This window comes from Lissotriton helveticus, chromosome 9, assembly GCF_964261635.1.
Source record: "Lissotriton helveticus chromosome 9, aLisHel1.1, whole genome shotgun sequence".
In the NCBI taxonomy this organism is placed as follows: Eukaryota; Metazoa; Chordata; class Amphibia; order Caudata; family Salamandridae; genus Lissotriton; species Lissotriton helveticus.
In genome coordinates this window covers 27,168,296-27,188,625 of record NC_136070.1, presented here as the reverse complement: position 1 = coordinate 27,188,625, position 20,330 = coordinate 27,168,296, and the positions used below count along the sequence as shown (strand labels likewise).

Genomic DNA, 20,330 nt, shown 5'->3' with positions numbered 1-20,330 from the left:
CCGGTTGCTCGGGTTGGCGGCCTCCTTTCTTTGGGTGCCCTGGGTTTTCTTTCTCTCCGGCCCTTGTCCCTGCTGTCCTGTTCTGGGTTGCGGGCCGGATGCTTCCTGCGGTCTTTCTTTCCTCCTTCTCGTTGCTCCCTTGGGTGGCTGCTTTTCTTGTGGTTTGATGGGTGTGCTTGTGCGTGCGGAAGGCCGGGTTTCTGCTTTGGTATTCTCCACTTGTTTAGTATGAAGGTGTCGAGGACGGAGGGACCTGGGGGTAATGTCATATTACGTATGGTAATCTTCATTACTCCGGGTCCCGTAGTCCTCGACACCTTCATGTGCCCCTCCCTCCCTCCCGGGCGGCCGGCCTTCCTGTCTTGGCTTGTTATTACAGGAGGTCTGCTGGGTAAGTACTGCTTATGTACTCCCGGGGGGATGGGCAGTATTAGTGTCCCAGCATGCCTCTTGTTGTTTTTTTCTGTCGGGAGATGGTCATCTCCACTTGTTTAGTATGAAGGTGTCGAGGACTACGGGACCCGGAGTAATGAAGATTACCATACGTAATAGGACATTACCTTCTACATTAAACATGTGTCCAAATCAACAAAAACCCTACACCACGACGCTACCGCCTGACAACTCATGTATAGCAGTAAAAGTGTGACAAACCCCTCCGGTTAAACCATTCTAATAACAAGCATTTGCAATGCAATAGGTCTCGCATTTACACTTGTTTAAGCTATTGGCATTGTAATGACAATGCCTTTTATTTATACTTTAAAAATGAAAACAAAAATAAAAGGCTTTGTAATTTGCAATGTCAATAACTCAAACTCGCGTAAATGCGAGACCTATTGCATTGCAAATGTTTGTTATTTATTGCTAACAACTTGTATTTATATGTGGTGATTCGCAAACACTGCCATTTCTGAGCGTTGCAAATTATAGGTTAATAATCATTTTGACAGAACTGAGTTTACTAGTTACAGGAGGATGGTAAGCGGCGTTAGTTGTTTTGGGATTCGAAGTCTAAGACCAGAGGTCGCAGTAGTGAGAGGAGGGAGTCTAATTCACTAATCTATTTTGCTCTCGTTGTCCTTTAAGTAACATGGATAATTGGTTGAATAATTTTGCCGTTTCTGGCTCCTCACTTCTCAATTTCTGGGGCATCTCTTAAGCATGCTTTGAAACCTAACTTGAAGGGCAGCCTAACTGGAGCTCTGCTAGTTCGATTGGTTTATTTAATCCAAGCGGTACAGTATTACGCGGTCTTCCCACCTTATCTGCATAGGTAATTAAACAGACTGATCAGATATGGCCGTAAACCCTTGTGTGTAGTCCGCTTTCGTGGTCTATAACCCTTATAGGCTGTCGTACACAGTACGCACGTGGTAACAGGACCGGTTCGACCGCGGCCACGTTCAAGTCAGGCGAAGTGTAACATTAAGAGCAAAGCGTCGACATGAGTGGCGCCGCCTTCACCGTCCAAACACAGAGACGCCCTGGTGCCTGGGCATGCCATGGCCTCCTATGTGACGTTGTCCTGCGCTTGCTTATAGTATTTTTAGAGGATCTCTTGAGACCCGCCCTCAAGCCCGGGGCGCGTGTCTCCGCTCTGGTCACGCCCAATGTGCTGGGCAGCGCGCGGCGGTAGCCAATTGCCGTTCCCTGTGCACAGAGGGGCGGGGTTGGAGCTGCTGTAAGTGGTTACATTGGAGGGGCTGCAGCTTCTGTCCCCACGCGCAGTAGAACGAGCAGCGCGAGCCTCTGTCTACCACTACACGGGCACTACCCAGCATGCTGCAACTCAGGTCAGACCCGGGCCGTGGGATGGGCAGTGGCTGTCCGAATCAGACCTGGGTGGGGGCAGTTTAGCTACGTTGCAGGGAGGGTCACTGCACGGACTCCGATTTCCATGCTGCAGATAAGATCACACCAGGGCAAAGAGAAGGATGCAGTTCAAGGAGGAGGCACTGAAAAGGGCCAGCTCTGCATGACATGCAGCAGTTCGTGTCAGTCTGTGTGGTGGGACAGAGAATAGGAAGGGATTCGCTGTATGGGGAGCAGTGCTTATGTCTAGTACTAGTGCATTGAAGACTACGCGTTCTACTTATGGGTCATTGGAGAAAGGCCAAGGGCCACATGACATTAATAGTACTCTGAGTCTACGCGGGGTACTAGAGATGATATAGCGTGAAGGTGTTAAGAGCCCAAGGATAACTACCACACACTGTCGTACGTTCACTGTTTCCAGCCCTGGACTTGAATTTGTCAACATACTGCATTGTGGGTGTTGTAGTGTTGGTTTGCTTCCATTGACCTATTTTCACTAACGGAACTGGTAGCAGCGGTTTGCCTGTTGAAAGATGAGGCCTGGAAACCTGGTGTGCGAGGATATGGAGTGAGGTGAGGGATATGGAAATGAGCAACGAGCCAAAATGCATGTCGTGTTGGATTCCCCGAGAACAAAATAGTGACATTTGAAGTTGAGGAGGCAGCGTAGCTTTCGGGTGCACCCCATTCCTCTCCCCGCGAAGCACGTGCTTCTTTTGACAGTTCAGTGTTCTAATGTTTTACAAGCGCTGGAGCCCAGCCCTTGTAGCGCGCAGATGAAGCTGGTGGCACTTTCCAGGGGAGAAGCGTGGCCGGCGGCTTGCAGAACAGCTACACGGCTTTTGAAGGCGACTGTGCTGGGCAGGGACAAACTGGAGCCCTTGGTGTCCCCACGTGTCTGCCAGTGCCTGCTTCTAGGAAGGGGTGGGAGGGATTGTGTGCTCTGAACGCTTCCCCCTTCCCTTGCAGAGCTTTGTGGGTGGGGGTATTTGTAATGCCTGCCCCTTCTACTTCCCATAAACCTTTTGTTGGAACATACTCTCTCTCTGCCCCCCACACAGGAGCCCCCAACCCCATTAAACCTGTTTAGGTGCAAGCTGTTAACCTGTCGTTTGATGGGCTCCGTGCGCAGATCTCTTCCGCTACACCTGTTGTTGAAGGGGCTGGTGTGCACGTGTCACGGGGCCCCCGAGTGTTATCAGACCCTCGTAGAATGTCCGTGGTGGCCTTGCAGTAGCACGTGGGGGCTGCGTATCGCTACAGTATGTGAAACCTTCTTTGTAGATACGTCTTTGAGGAGTTTGGGGGCTTGGAGGGGAGGGAGGTAACGCTTGTGCTGTCGAGTTTCGATATGCAGCTTGTAGCTTGTACTGGAAAACGTTCTTTTCGACAGCCCTTGTCTACCAGACACAGATCGTGCTAAGGCGCGCCGCTACATATGGAATACTTTATTTATATTTCTATTTTGTTTCCATATCTGGTATTTCACAGAGAGGTGTAAACTTGAGTGCCATAAAAAACATTTCTCTAACAGGCCGGGCATTTCACTACGGGAATAGGAAGAAGTGCAGCTCTTTGTATGCGGCGGCGGCGGGGGGGTGGGGCGCGCGCTTCTATGTATGCGACGGCCGGGGGCGCTTCTATGTATGCGGCGGCCGGGGGCGCTTCTATGTATGCGGCGGCCGGGGGCGCTTCTATGTATGCGGGGGGGGGTGTCTCTGTATGTGTGCGTGTGTGTGTAGGTGCGCTCCTGCGTGTGTGCGGCGGTGGGGGAGGGGGGGGGGGTGCCCGCGCGTGTCTGTGTGTGCGTGTGGGCCTTCCTGCCTGCGTGCGCATGTGTGTGTCTGTGGCAGGGGACGTGCACGGCGCCGGGCTGGGCGTGCGCACTCACGAGGTCAAATCTCGGCCTGAAAAAGCCCGTGGCACTTTGCTGTCCACATTCCCCCAAAAGTAACTACATAAGTTGTCTCGCATAGACAGCAAAAGCTTCGCTTTTGCTTTCGTCTAGCGAGACCTAATAAAAGGTGTGTTTTGTGCTCGCAATCAAATAGCATGCAAAATAGTGTCTTAAGCGAATAAAGAAAAATGCTGCGATGTCAAAGCAGATTACGAGACCACCTTGTCCCGTATAGTTACGCACTCACCTGTGCAGCTTCTGAACCATCTGAAAATACACCCGGCTATATCTTCACTCGTGACTGTGAATGTGTAACACATATACTAAAATCCTCGTGATATCATGCTTCGTGCAAACAAACTATCAGAGCAATTATTACCGAGGTGCCGCCGACCGCGGAAACCGAATCCCAAGCGGCAATGACGTGACCATTTCAATGCATTGCAGTTCTGCGTGTCTTAAAGCTACAGAGCACTGCGTGCCTTACTATCTAAAACTAACAAAATACAGGTGATGCCAAAGGTTATTCAAATTGAAACGTAATTATTTAGGACACAGATACCATCAATTGTCTGTCTCCAACATACATATTTATACCGATTCAATCAAATGTTACATTTCTATGTTCATCTTATGGAAAAAAAGTTTTGAATAAGGAAAACCAAAGAAAAACCAAACACATAAATGATATATAGTCTTTATGTATTAATCCATAAAGAATTGTTTCAAGATCTTCAATATTTCAATCATACATATCAGAAGAAACACACAATATATTCTTATATCTATAAATTTTCACCAGAACATATATACAAACTAATAATAAATCAAGTTCAACAATCATTAACCCTTGTTCCATGGGTTATGTCTGAAGCCCAAAAGTTAGTAGCATAAGGAAATTTTGGTAATTTCTTTTGGCAACCTTAATTCCTTTTTCGAACACCAAAAAGTTATATATAGGATTCAGTGAAGCACCACTAAACGTTTTTTTGTGTGGCTCCCAAAGTCACTCTGAGCTCCTAAGGAATATATCCATTATTGTTTTTAAATCAAACAAAAAGGTGTCGAAATCAATGACAAACTGTCGACGCGTTTCGGCCTGTCAAGCAGTTTTAGGCCTCATCAGGACAATGGGCAAACAAAACACGACATATTTTACCTACAACAACAAATCAAAACATACAATAAATATTCATTATAAATAATCACAATATCATGTCAACTGCATTCATGGACACAGGCACCCAAGGGTGCCACTACCAATCTCGAGAGGGAGATTCCTTGAGGTTGGGGTCTCTTAATCATTACCACACCTGGGTGAAAAAGTGAATGTAGTAAAAACCACCACCAAGTAAAAACCTAGGTTAACAAGCATTGGCATAGCCAATAGGTCTCGCCTTTGGGACCTTATTTAGGTAGAGCTATTGGCTTTGCTAATGTTTTTAGCCCAGTTGTAGACCACAGAGAATCCTATTTTTCAATGTTCCATTGGTTGACAATTTGTTCTCATGCAGTTCTGAGGAACAAGAAAGCAGAAAGAGGAGCAGTAAAGTAAAGTCTGTTCAGAGAGCATTATTTGCTTCGTAATAAATCAGTAACAGAAAATAATAAAATGAAACATGGACGCGGGCTCCCCTGCTCCTCCTCCCCTAGTGCAGAGTACTTGCGGAGTCGTTAATTGTCTCAGTCAGTAAACAAGGAGCATTGACGATCATAAGAACATGACTATTGAAACAAGGTTGTTGTTTATTGAAATAAAAGACAGCAGGCACATACTACATGGTGTATTATGGGATGGCCATTTTACGCAGGACCTGAGGCATCGGCTGTGATTGGAGCATGACGGAGCGGCTTAAACGCATGTTAAGAAGGTTATTAATTTTACACTTTCACAACATATCGATTGTAAATTATTCAACAGCGCTTTGTAAAAAGTGAAGCTTTTGGAATAAGTTGTGCCAGTAAACCATTGCAGTGCGGCATTTCCTTTTTTTTCAGAATAGGCTAAAATCGCGGGTCAGCTGACCGTAGCCCTCTTGCATACAAGTGGCCCTCGGGTGACATAGGCAAGATTGATTTGAGAAATGCAGCGCCCAGGAGTGATTCCAGCTACAGATGTATAAATATCTCACACGACTTATCAAGGACTTCCAGATTCCTTAATGAAAAGAACATGCAAAGTCACTCAGTGAAAATCTTTTCTGACGAAACACATGACAAAACCTTCAGTAACCAATCCAAGGTTGCGACGCATGCACAGCTTTATATGTTGTGTTCCTGTGGCATAATCTGTAAAGTATACCCTAACAAACATGAAGCGCAGTGTCCAGCAGCCACCGTCCACCTCCTCGCTCCAAAAGCGGGCACGGACTGGTGGGGGAAGGAGGGAGATGAACGGGTGGGAGTGTAGACTTTATTTAATGCGATTTTATATAGCGCAAACATTACCCAAACGTTTCAGAGCGCGGACTGGTGGGGGAAGGAGGGAGATGAACGGGTGGGAGTGTAGACTTTATTTAATGCGATTTTATATAGCGCAAACATTACCCAAAAGTTTCAGAGCGCTTTACAAAAGAAGCTGCTAATTAAATACAAGAGCGGCCGGGAAGCGGCCAGGAAACACAAGTACGGCCGGCCACATAATTAGGGGAGGAGAAGCCGCACAGCACACGCTGGGAGAAGCCCTTTGATGTGCTGTGTGGCCGCGATGCGCGCTCTGTGCTGGGGGAGGGCCTTTAGGAACAGGAACAGATGGCCATGAAAGTGTATGGGCCAAATGCGCGTGCCTGTACGTGCACTCGAAGAAAACGCCACGGAAAAAAGTGGTGGTTTGACTATCCGATGGAGCACATGAATTCTCCCCCATTTCCCATTGCTTTGCAATGGAAAAGGACGAGACCTAAAAAACCACACCATTGCTATCACTCTAAACACCTACGGACACCATATTATCCAATATCCAAACCATTTTCCACACCAAAGCAACCTGTGTGAGAGCTCAATATATTACCTACCGCATACACAAATGATGGAAGTCCCAGCCTAGTTTCAGGATCGTATGTACAACTATATGTTATACCGAAGGTAATTTACGGCCATATTCCATTTAGGCGGTATAACCTGCAATATAATGTATACATTACTGAGACTATCTCTACCTCAGTCAAGTCATGGGAGAAATCTATTTATATAAATATGTATCTGTATACTGTTAAACTATCCCATCTCATAAATACGGTCCAATGTGGCATAATATTCCACAACTTCTTAATTTCACCTTGTCCGTGGAAAATAATTCACCACTTATGACCTGAGCATTAAATAAGTTCAACAAAGCTCTGAAATATCCCAACATGTACTCAATTCACAGACTTTATACAAACACAGACCTCGCTGCTATTTAAATCGATGTGTCCAAGCACCTCATTAGTAATTGAGGACACTCTATGAAATGCACACACTACACGGCATGTCGTACCGCATTTAGATTATATATAATACCTTATATCCAAGGAAGCGTGACCTATCCGAGTCACGTGATCCACCAACGGATCACTTTTCCAGGGAAGCGCCAACCGATCACGCCAAATCCAACTCTCACCCAGTAACCCGAAGTATTACCGGAAGCGACGTCCCGAAGCAACAGCCTACCTCGGATTTCCGCGCCTATTTCTAATAAACAGAATAGATGAGGGACAAACTCGGACGGCGAACCCAAACCAACATGGCCGCCATTCAGCCTCACTTCGCGTGTTTAACTAATATAGCTCCGCGTCCCCATCTGACTTGTATATCGGACCTCCATCACCACACGAGGTTAATCAGGGGCACATAATCGAAAAATCTAACTAAAAGCATCAAACTCTATATCACCAAACCACTTAAAAAATGTGTATATTAAAAAGTGTAAATAAAAAATAAATAATAAAAAGGAGGATAATCACCCGTGTGAGACCTTGCCCCTCGTACATTCTATATTTTAATTAATGAAACCAGCAAATAATTCACTGTAGCATATCTTTAAAAATTGTACATAACATACAAATTACAATCAATCAACAATATCTTTGTATCATTAAAGCTGTACACAACAACACCTCAAAGCACTATTCTACCTACGTTGGTAAAAGGAAAAAGAATTAGTGTTATACCTGTCGAGTATTCAACCTAGTAAGGACCATATTTCATCTGTCATTTAGTCCAGTTTTAGAGGTTTGATATTTCTCAATGAGTCTTGCCTCCAATTGGTTAAGTTTTGCTTCAGTATCTGGTTTGTTTCTGTTTGTCACCACACATAAAACAGACCATAGTATCTCATTGAATGAGTGGTTATGGGTCTGGTAATGGTTGACCAAAGGAGCCCCTAAGGTCAAGCATTTAATTCTAGATTTATGCTGCAAGATCCTTGCTTTCACAGCCTGGGTTGTCTGTCCTATGTAAAAGCGATTACATGGACACATGATGCAATAAATAAGGTTTTTCGTATTGCAGTTAGAAAAACACTTCTGGATGTGCGAGTGTCCATTGATCCTGACCTCTTTAGAATCATGTGTCAATTCACAGGCCACACAATTGTGGCATCTGAAATGACCCACAAGTGGGAGTAATTTAAGTAAATCCCTGGTTGTAGTAGATATAATTTTAGTTAGATTACTTTTGGCTCTTACCAATTGATTGCGTACATTTGAGCCTTTCTTAAAAGCAAACAATGGTTTAGGTATTTCGACATCTCCAAGTAATTTCCAGTTGTTTTGAATGATCTTTTTCACCTTATTTGCTCTCGGGTCATAAGTCAACACACACGTAAGGGGAGTTTCATTTTTCTCTTTAGCTTTTGGTATCAACAGGGTCTCACGGGGCGTGAACCATGCTCTTTTGAGTGCCACTCTAAATAAGCCGAAATAAAACTAGCCAAAATAAAACCACATTGTGGCGAGAACTATTATGTGCTGCTAGTGAACCGCGCTGAGAAAACTAACGAGGGTAAACACAAATATAACCTATGTTCAATACCGTATGGTGTAAACCAGAACACACAGTTGTCAATAAAGTTGTACTTGAAACACATGTTGTGCAACAATACTTAAACACGCATCATATTCAATGATGAATGTAGTTGTAGGCAACTGAGTCTACCCTCTAGTCTTCGTTAATGCAACACAATCATAGCGAGTACCACCATTTATGAAAATGGTCTTAATAAGCTCAGGTACATACACCCCATGTCATAAACCCACAAAACTGTTGGCCATACAACTTAAAAATTAGAAGAACCTTTTTCTGGGGTCAAACTCGATGGCCAAATTTACAACAAATTACTAAATAAATTCAAAACGAATACGTGCAAAATTGAATAAATGAAAAACATGTATCACAGTGTTACGGTAAACATCAATTGCAGTCACAACAAGCATTTGCAATGCAATAGGTCTCGCCTTTACGCGAGTTTGAGCTATTGGCATTTTAATTGACAATTGCTTTTATTTATGTTTTAAAAACCAAAGTATAAATAAAAGGCATTATTATTTACACAGACATCCCTTCTAGTGTACTCCTGCGAATGACGTAGCTATCGGACTCACTGAAACCCAGAATAGTGAGCCGACGGTGAGACTCCAATGTTGTTCCTCAGTCAGTGCCATATTCGGCTGCTCTCGCTCGCTGATAAGCCAAATTTCTACCAAGCAAGCCTCTGCCCTAGAACCTAGGCTCTTGCTTTTCGGTTTTAAGCTTATTTGCCCTTTGCAGGGTGTGCTAAATTTGAATTAAGTCCCTAGCACGTACCCCGACCGATACCTACTGACAACTTGCCGCCATGCTGAACCTCTAAATAAGAGGAGACTCTAAAGGGCAGACATGCATTCTTTTTCTGTTTATTTTTTTTATTCAAACATCGGACCCGCTGCAGCACCAAAGTAGCCCACACTGGCAGAGCGGCTGCCCCAGGCCCATCCTGCCTCCCATTGCTCCAAACCTTCCCAGCACCACAGCAGCCCAAAGTACCATTCAACGCCCTCGGACCCAAACTGGAGCCTTCGCAGCCAGGGGACTGCGGTCTGCCCACAGATTTATCAGCACTCAGGCAGCACCCGGGATGCTGAGGGACTGAGGAAAGTGCCCGAACGGGAGCCACAAGGGGGAAAGGCGACACAAAGCGCAGTCGAGACCCCTGCTCACCAGACAGGAACCTGCCCCCTGACATGCCCCGATTCCAGCACAACAACACACGTAGGCCTGGAGCGTTGTCTATCGGACACTCAGGCGCCCTGACAATCGACATTGCATTGTGAGAACGCTTTAAGGCTCGGCTTGGTACCACCATTTCCACTATCCCGCTCCGAAACATATGCCTGCTGCTTAGGCAGGCCTTATCGTTGTACCCTGCTCTCAACGGCAGCTAGTATAGGGATGCTCAGGTTACTTATTTTCAGATGTTGCCTGTGCACTTGCAAGCTTTGCCTTTTGTCCAAAGCCGTCTCTCCTGCGCACAGCTCTGCAGGGCAGCAGAGGCGCAAGCCTGTGTGCAGGACATCTAACATGGGCTTCTATTGGAATTCCATAACGCATATTAGCAAGCCCATTATCGCTGTTTTAGCGGCAGTTTCCTGCTGCTAAAACAGCGATAATTTTAACGAGGTTCTTGCTAATATGCCCCACAGTTTCTTGAGATGAAGCGAAAAAACGCGACTCCTATTTAGGGAGAACACGGTCAAAAAGGCTATGAATGAAGCACGTCCACTGGGCTCGCAGCTTGGTCCACAAGCAGGAAGAAAATATCAGAATTCTAAAATAAATGCGTCCTGCAATAAGTATCTAACAAAATCACACGCTGTAATACAAAGTTGTTTATGTAAAAGGCTGTATTGGTACATTTCGATTCACAATTCATGATGCACTGCGTTCGCGCCATTGATTTAATTGAAGGACTATATTTCCCAGAAAGTGACAGTGGTTCAAATAAAGACTAGAACTGTTAATGTGTTAAAACGATGAACCCACGTAGAAAACAGTTTGATATATTTTAAAAGGTGCTCACACACCTACCTGGCTTTGTCTGCCACGCTGACTACACGGGTTGAAGGCGGAACCTGCAATTACATTTTTACCAGTATGTTTCTAAGGATGGATGCTCGCACTGAACAACTTCTCTCCGAGAGATGCTCTTCCTTTGGAGAGCAGCTATAGTCCTTCTAGCAGGTACTATGAAAAGAAATGCAGCAGGTTCTTTTATCTGGCGACGTGCACTAGCTTTCCACACTCTGGCAATAAAGGTGAAGTGGCATAGCTTCACTCTGTCATAACTCCAGCAGTGTGTTTTCCGGATGCACAGAGGAGGGTCCCGGAGTGCTTGAAGAGGGCGGAGCCTCGCAGAGAGCCGAAGCATAAGTATTTGAATTCCAAGGGAGATTCGTGCACCTCGCTCTTCGGCAGTCTTTGGAAAATAAACTGCTTCCCTGCCCTGATCCCTGTATGTACAGATGGAAGCAGCAGACTTCCCCTTAGAGCTGCGTTACTGAGCTAAGCCTGTGGAATGTTTACATTATTACACAGGTTCGGGGTGGGGATGTAGCTTCCATTGGTGCAGCTGCACGTACCGGGGCACAGAGGCCTGAGGGGCTCACCGACCATACATGCCAACATTTGGAGAGCAAAGGAATCAAGCATTGGCCGAGCAACACTTGTAATAAGAGAAGATGAGCAGGAGGGAGCGCGGCCGTGAAAGCGAAATTAATCGCGGTGAAAGCGAAAGCGATCGCGATGACGCGCCAAAGCATGGAGAGGCAGAGCATGGCGCGAGTGCCAGCTCGTGGCCGCTTTGCCAGCACTTCGAAAAGCCGCTACTAAATGTCTCGCCAGAGCAATGCATGCGCTGGCTCAGGCGAGACCTAAAAAATAAAACGGACTCGGCCAGTGATGCTGTACAAAATGCCTAAAAATATTGACAAAGTCAATGCCTCTCGTTGTCGCATTAAAAAATGACACACGTCTTCTTGTAGGCACGCATATATGTCCTGACGCATTGGGCTCCCACAAAGTGATGCAGCTGCGACATTGCTTCTTTTTTTTGTTGTCTTTTGGCTATGGTGGAGGATAACTTAAGGAGATAGAGGGATGAGAGGAGGGTCGCTTCACTTCCCTTATCTAACACAGCAATCAATGAAAGCAGGGTCGCTTCACTTCCCTTATCTAACACAGCAATCAATGAAAGCAAGTTAGATACCAAAGTTCAACAGATTTTGAGATGCCTCTTACTTTTATGAGCAGGAAAACCCTTTAGGTTTTTAAAAGAACCATTACCCACGAACGCTAGTTAGTAGCATGCTTCATCATAGAGTTCCCACCCGAGACGCCTAGCACATCCACACCTAAATTACAGTGGAGCGTGTTTTGGTTTTGCAGGAATCGGTGAAATAAAATCTTTCTACAAGTTTTAGGAGTTATTTGCAAGAGCATAATATTTGCAAAACACTCATTCTTGTTGTCACGGGCAAATAATTCACTGCTGTGCCACATAGAGCTGAAACGAGGATCAGCAAAACCGCACCCACTAGGGGCGGTGGTCGGAGGACGCTCTGATGCAATGACCACTATGCCCTTGTATTGCTGTACAGGGACATTAGTCGACGTGTTGTGCAGACATGCACCCACGTGAGGCGCAATTACGAAAGCGCACTACCTCTTCTTCCCGGCAAGAGTATTTAGACCGAGCAGAACAATGGCAGAACAACATGCGGCTCCCATGAAGACCAAATAGGTAGTATGCAGGCGAGACCCCTTGACGAAGTAACTCAGTGGGGGTTGTTATCCTTGCCATTGTGCTTTAAGACATACAGGAGCATTAGCTGACATAACCTATGCTACCACAGTGTGTTACTACAGGGTGCGCCCCCTCAGAGTATCCATGTTGAAAGGAATTACCGCATTTTAAGTAGGTTTATCATTCCTTCTATTCAAACATCAATACATGCGCAGCACCTCTATTTAAACATTTGGCTATGTTCACTGTAAGCCTTTGTCACACACTGCTATGCATGACCTAGTCTATTGCACTGCCTAAGATTGAATACTAGTTTACTCATGCTACTCAAGGAGACACGCTCCCTGTGTGGATATGAAATAAAAGCTTTCTGCATTGTCACTACTAGTATGTAATTACAAAATGTACGTTCCAGCATGAATGGAACAGAGTGCATGGCATTTTCATGCTGTGCTGGCTGTGCCCACATCTAGCATCGCTATCAGCTACTATTTGACACATATTATGTCTAATTTTTTTCACCACAGACAATCGTGCGGAGTGACTAAAGAAATCGTAACTTGTGTATTGATACACCAGTACCACATGTCTTAGCGCCATGTGGTCACCGATTTGGAAGGACAGACTAGTGACATAGACTAGTGACAGGGACATCTCGGTCCTGAAGAAAGGCAGATTGACCCTGTGGGTATTAGACTAAATGGCTGAAACATGTAGACCCAGGATGTGGGAGATCGTCACTTGTCCCACATCACTTCCACCAAGTCTCGGCTGCTGCTGCGAACCAGTAGTGAGGTGGGGAGAGGGACAAAGGGGAGGGCTGTTTAAGTATTTTAAAAATCATTGGCCGGCCGCCGCCTCTCTTCCGTTCTCTCGTCCTCTTTCTGGCTTCTGTTGGAGCAGGATGCACCCAGGCTCCCCTTAGCCAATCACCATGCTACAATGCAGCGTGGTGATTGGTCTGAGCACCGTGGTTCTGTGTTCAGATGGGGAATAGGAGCCTGGGCATGTTCTCCACCCAGGCTGTGATGCAGCCTGGGTGGAGAATATGCAAAGTGCACATGAATGTTTGGTCGGCCCCAGAGGGCTGACCAAACATTCATGCGCACTTAGGAGGGTGCCACCACTCCTCCCCCTCACAGCCTAACTCGCCCCACAAAACTTGGTTCAGATGCTCCGTCCATCACCACCCCCTTTTGTACCGATTTGGCCGCCATAAGTGTGGCAAGGTATGCTCAGACGTGAGTCCCTTGCTCACTTTGCTACTGGATTCAAGCAAGCCGGGCTGAAGACTGCTGTAATGCCAGAAACCGGTCCTCGGAAGCTTGTTTCCGTTCCAGGGAAGGCATGGCTTGGCAGTTCGGACTGGACTGTTCCCATGAGGCACAGGGTCAGACCGATTTGCATATGGCCATGTCTGAACTGGGGTGGCAGAGTGGGCTAAAGAACGGTGATGGATCCAACCCAGATCTTTTGACTGGGTGTGAGTGTTTGATTGGTTCAGATGCTCCGTCCATCACCACCCCCTTTTGTACCACAAACCTGCCCCAGCACAGAAAACTAAAAGGATAATAACATTGCGTTATCATTTTATTTTTCCTTTTTGCCGTGCTGAAAGTAAGTGTAGCAACGATCCTCTGCCTTATCGGAGGAGCGCCCCTGCACCTACCATTGTTTTTAACTTTACCCAAGGTTCCTGTTACTAAAATTGCTTTGAGTGGTGGGCAACCTTGAGGTAATTTTAATTCACGGATCCCTGGAAAACCAAAACCCACTCCTCTGTAATTCAGGTGTAGTTGCACACCCAGATTCGCTAGGCGTCTTGGTTGGGACCCTTATGATGAAGCATGCCACTAACTAGCGATGGTGGGTGAGGATTCTTTTAATAACCTAAAGGATTGCCCTTCTCACTTAAGTAAGAGTCGTCTCAAGAAGTTTTGAACTTTGGTAGCTAGTTAGCTTTCATTGTTTTGGCTATGATTAGGCTTTCCTGTTTTCAGTTTCTATTTTTGGTAAATTCTGGTGTGGTTTTTTCAGTTTGTTCCAATACTTTAAAAAAAACAGTGGTTACCAGTGGTTACACATTTTCGCGCCATTAAATAGAACAGAAAGTTTTTTTCAGGTGTTTATGGAATTTTAATTTCATTTTAATTATTGCGTGCCTTCTGCACTGATAGTGCATGTGCATAGATAGCGTGTGCACAGGGTATATGAGGTCCAAATAATGTTTTGGGGCACCAGAATGGACTACAAAGTCAATAGCATTCTTCATTATCTCTGAAGATTGTAAAGATGCTTTCAGCATGCCATCTAGGAAGTGACAAGGATCTCTTTCAGGGAAGCACTTCGGCATCGATTTTGACAGGCCATCGTACACCTTTTTAGGTCGAGGACCGTAAGGCTGCGCTTGCGCAGTCTTCGGTAGGAGATTTAATTATTTCTAGTATGGGGGCTTGAACCCGCCTCTCTCCTCCATTGGCTGGCTTCCTAAACGGAGGCCAGCCATTGGAGGAGAGGGGCGTCACTCCTTTCAAGCCCCGTCTCTTTCGGATTCGGGGGCGTGTTTTTTTTGCGTTCTTTCGACCTGCGACGGCAACCGTCACTCAGAACGCCAAAAACACACCCCCGAATCCGAAATTTTCGGAGCTTTGCGGCTGCCATTTTGTTTTTTGTTTGCACAGTCACAGGCCGCGCGCCCCTGCGGAGCTGCTGACTTCACCTTGGACAAACTCCCAATGTGCTCCAGGCTGCCACCCTGATGCCTCCCTAATTTCATTCAGGTAATGGGCAGCTATTTTAGGATACCCTCCCGCTTCATGTACCCCCTGATTGAGGGAGACGGAGAGGGAAGGTTGGAATGAATTGCTCGTCTTGCCAGCTGAAAGGCTCGGCTCCCTGAAAGTTTTCTCGGTGTCCTTTCGTTTGTCTTTGCTCGGAGCGGGCCCTCAAGGTGGCATCTGGTCCGCCCCACCGGCTCTGTGGCAGTGACACGCCTCCGATTCGTTTCCCCATATCGGGGGATTGACACAAGGATGACATTTACAGGTAATAACACTCACCTCGGTCAACGTCCTGCATGCCAGAAATAAGGGTCGCTGATGGGCGCAGACGGGGCCCTGTGATGGGTTTTGGGCACCTCCAGCGCCGCGGGAGTGACGCGGCACGTAGGCGCCTCCTGGTGTGGGTGTCTCTAGGGGATAAAGTCCCCTTGCAGCGGCTGGCGGTGATCCTCTCGTGAGTCTGAGTGTGTGAGTATACTGCGGTCTTTTCCGCCAGGAGATAATGGGCACCCCAGCACAGCAGGCCTCTCCACCACAGCCCAGGGCACGAGATTTCCAATACCAGTCTGTGCGTCAGACGCAGGGGGGGGGGCGCAATCCTCCGCAGGACCCACCGAGGCCTGAAACGTGCAGCAGCACTCCCAGTCATGACTGGTCTCAAAATGGCGGTGAGCCTCAGGCAGGGCCTCCCGACCGCTTCAATAGTGAACCTTGGGTAAGTTATTGGTGCGCTTTCACTCTGGTCAGTTTGCTAGAGCTACAAGCTCCTGGCTGCCGTGCCACAGGGGTTCTCTTTGTCTTTGCAATTATTCAGCTAGGGCACATCCCTGAGCAGCATGGGGCTCCTCCGCACTTTTCCGTAGGCTGGCCGGGCCTGCCCCAAGCGCCAGCAGCCCACTATTGCACTCGCGGCTCCTCAGTCCCTGGGGGTGGGGAGGGGGGGAGAGGAGACAGTGTAACGCCGCAAGTAAAAGATCCAGTGCTGATGGGCGGTCACAAAAGGAGACAGGGCGGTACTCAAGGAGGGACTCAAAAGCCTCATTATCAATCGGAAGCCAGCATTTACCATGGACGATGACGCCAGCCAGGGCATTAAGAAAATGTTGGCTTAAAAACAGAGCAGTGGGGGCTATACCACAGAAAAGGGGAGAGTTATTTCTGCTCCTTTTGTCAACTGATTCCTGTTCCAACTTGGTATAGCACTGATTTACCAAAAGCAATCTCAATGTCCATGCACCATGTTTACACTACAATGCGCAGTAGCTGGATTAACAGTACTCAGGGATGTGGAATGTGTGGCATCCTGGTCCTGTGTGTCTGTGCCTCATGACATAGCTGCGCTGATGTCATGAGACACTGGATTCTCAGATGGAATGTTATCATTTGACGACTAAGCAGTTGGATCTTACTTTATTGCTGGCTGGATGTTCACCTGTGGATGAGATCTTTTCTTGGAATAAACCTCTACTTTTACCTACAAATTGTGGATCCTTATTTTACATTTGGCGACGCAGGATGGGAAGAAGAAGATAAGATCTCAACACCTATCTCAAGATTTTTAAAAAAAAAAAATAAATAAAAAAACATTTGTTCCTGTTTAAAAGGATTTGTTTCTTTGAAAATTCCTGGATACTTGAAACAACCCGAGATACCTGGTGACATTCAACTCTCAACATGGAACATAATTGAATAACTTTACACTGGACTTCAAAAGAGAAAGAGACTTCTACCTCCGTTTTCAGGGTAAGAAGATTCCAACTTAAAATTTCAACAAGAAAACAAACCACTTTGTTTTCTTCCTACATAGTTCTGATGGTGTAACTTAGCGGTGTTAACTTTATTGACTTTTTAATTACTAATTCAGACACTTTTGCGCGTATTTTACATAGCGCACTCAATTTCTCAACCTGCATTTTTTGAAATACTCTCCTACCTGCCAACGTCTTTACAAGCGCCTTCACGAGCGAGTGTTCTCGCGAGCTGCCTTCGCCAGGAGAGCGCCATTGCCAGATTCTCGAAGCTTTGGAACGTGGGCATTTTGCTTCACCTCGCTCCTCGACTCTTCACAAAGCCTGCCGGGAGGCACGCAAACGTGCCGCAAGGCACCCTGGGAGTCACGCAGACGTCGGCGCCATCTTTGTTTGGAGAACTCTTCGGTTTCCAGTTCACAATATACACGTTACACGCTAATCACGTTATGAACACCGCTAGTCATCGCTATTCTTCTATTTTACCCTGAACTCTCAATATCTACAATATTACCACCCTCAATATCAACAATATTAAGGTACTGTTTTCTTTCCTTTTCCAATATTTGACACTCTCACTGGAAAGCCCTGTTGTCTGGTCTGCCACTGTGACACACACACATTGTAATGTGTCCTACCACTGTGACACACACACATTGTAGTGTGTCCTGCTTCTGTGACACACACACATTATAGTGTGTCCTGCTTCTGTGACACACACACATTGTAGTGTGTCCTGCTTCTGTGACACGCACACATAATAGATACTTCTCTTCTTATTTTCATTTTGTGCTCTAATTTTCTTTATTCAACAACAAAATGCAAAATGTCACTGCTCCCCCTTTCTTCTTGTCTTCACCTGGGGATCCACCAATTAGATGGAAAAAATGGCGTAAAGTGTTCGAAAGGTATGCAAGGGTATGTGGATCTAGTTTGAGTGCAGAAAGGAAGACAGCTCTACTTTTACACTGTTTGGGGGCAGAAGGACAAGAGGTATTCGATCATTTACCCGACATTGATGATGGTAGTTTAAATGAATATGAAATATGTATTGCAAAACTAGATGAACATTATCTTCCTAGAGTCAGTACAATTTTAGAAAGATATCATTTTGGTCGGAGAACACAAATGGAAGAAGAAACGATTGAGAACTATATCACAGCGTTAAGGAAACTTGCGTCCTCATGTAAGTTTGGGGCAAGTCTTGATGAACATATTAGAGATCAGTTCATGCTAGGATGTTATATTGAAAAGGTGAGAGAGGAATTGTGGCAAAAGGATGAACCTTCTTTAGAGGAGGTTCTTACTATTGCTAAGAGGATAGAACATTCTATTAAGTGTGTAGAAGTCATCAAAAAGAATGGTGACAACAAAACTACGAAAGAGACTGTAAATGTTGTGAAATCTACTACTAGATCAAGTGAAAATCAGCAAAAAGACTCTAGAAATGAAAATGTTTCAAACAAAATTCCTTATAAAAGAAAGGATAACAGTTTAGATTTCTCTCAAGTGAAGTGTTACAGATGTGGTAAAATAGGGCATTTTGCCACTGATAGACAATGTCCAGGTTGGAAAGCTTATTGTAGTAAGTGCAAAAAGAAAGGACATTTCACCTCATGTTGTAAAGGGGGAAACTATAGAGGTAGAGTGAATGAAATATTTTATGATTTTGAAAATGATGATAATCTAGATGAACACCTAGATTGTGGACAAATTTATATTCAAACTGTGAGTGCTGAAGAAGCAAAGAATTCCCCTAGTGATGAAATTTTGGTAGAAGGTTATCCTACCAAAGTTTTGTTCGATTCTGGGGCAAAGATTACTATTGTGGCAAAAGATTTTTTCTTGAGTAAGTTGGGACATAAACTTGAGCTCTCACGCCCTGATATAAGACCATTTGGTTATGCTGGCCAACCCATTAAACTACTTGGAGTTTTTGAAGGTATGATTAATTATAAGAATAGGATGGCCAAGGCAAAAATTTATGTTTCTCAAAAAGGAGATAGCATAATAAGCTGGTTTGCTCTTAAGGAATTAGGCGTTATGCTTGATCCGAATTCGACACCCCCTATTCTCCTAAAACAACCCTTTCCCTGCACACCTCAAATTGTTTCATTAGTTTCTCATGATTTCACTAGTGAACTGAAAGCCAAATTCCCTAAAGTTTTTTCGGAAAATTTAGGATGCCTTAATGACTATTGTCATCGGATCATCTTGAAGAAAGATGCTGTACCTGTCTGCTGCAAAGTGCGTAATGTACCTGTAGCGGTCAGAGAACAAGTTAAAGATGAACTTGATAAGCTGGTCAAGGGAGGCATTATTGAGACAGTAGAGGGAACGGAGTGGGTCGCCCCGATTGTCGCAGCCAAGAAATCGGACAACTCTCTCCGTCTCTGTGTTGATTTAAGAGAACTCAACAAGTGTGTGGTTACTGATCACTATCCTCTACCCAAGATTGCGGACATGCTTATGCTTCTTAAAGGTGCTAGAATTTTCAGCACCATTGATCTAAGGTCCGCGTACCATCAGATTAGGTTGGAAGAGGACTCGAAAAACTTAACCTCTTTTGTGACACCATATGGCACTTTTAGGTTCGTTAGACTACCATTTGGTTTAGTGTCAGCCGCATCGGTTTTTCAGAGGGCATTAGAAAAGGTCTTAAAAGGTTTACATGGTGTTAGAGTCTATCAGGACGATATTCTTGTGTTTGGCATAGATGATCCTCAACATGATCTTAGGCTATTTGCTGTCCTAAGAAGGTTGTGTGATGCAGGTTTGACTGTTAAGATTGAGAAGTGTAAGTTTAGAAAAACTTCCATTGATTATCTAGGTCACACTATTACAGAAGGAGGAATTTTGCCTAAGGAAAATCTGATCTCTACAATTTCTAAGATGTCTCCCCCACAGAACAAGGAAGAGTTGATGAGTTTTTTGGGACTTACTGAATATTATAACAAATTTGTGAAAGACTTTGCCTCTTTGTGTACTAATATGAGGTATTTGTTGAAGAAGGGTGTAGACTTCATTTGGGGAGAAAAATGTCAGCGTGAGTTTGAGGTCATCAAAGAAAGGCTAGCCTCTGCTCCGAAATTGAGCAGTTTTGATCCTTCTGAGAAATCTATTTTGATTACTGATGCAAGCCTGAAAGGTTTAGGTGCGGTGCTTGTACAGAAATTTGAAGGCATTGAGAGGGTCATTCTTTTCTTGTCAAGAAGTTTGAAGGGAGCTGAAACTCGTTACTCAGTGATTGAGCGTGAAGCTCTTGCTGTTTACTGGTCAGTCAAGAAGCTTAAAAACTTATTGTGGGGAACCAATTTTGAGGTCAGGAC

The 20,330-nt window shown here is 45.3% G+C and overlaps 1 protein-coding gene across 1 annotated transcript in view; it reads left to right on the top strand.

Moving 5' to 3' along the window:
* The window catches only part of ARHGAP5 (Rho GTPase activating protein 5), a 631,911-nt gene that overhangs the window by 232,757 nt on the left and 378,824 nt on the right, over positions 1-20,330 (top strand). The gene's annotated exons all lie outside the window — the stretch shown is intronic.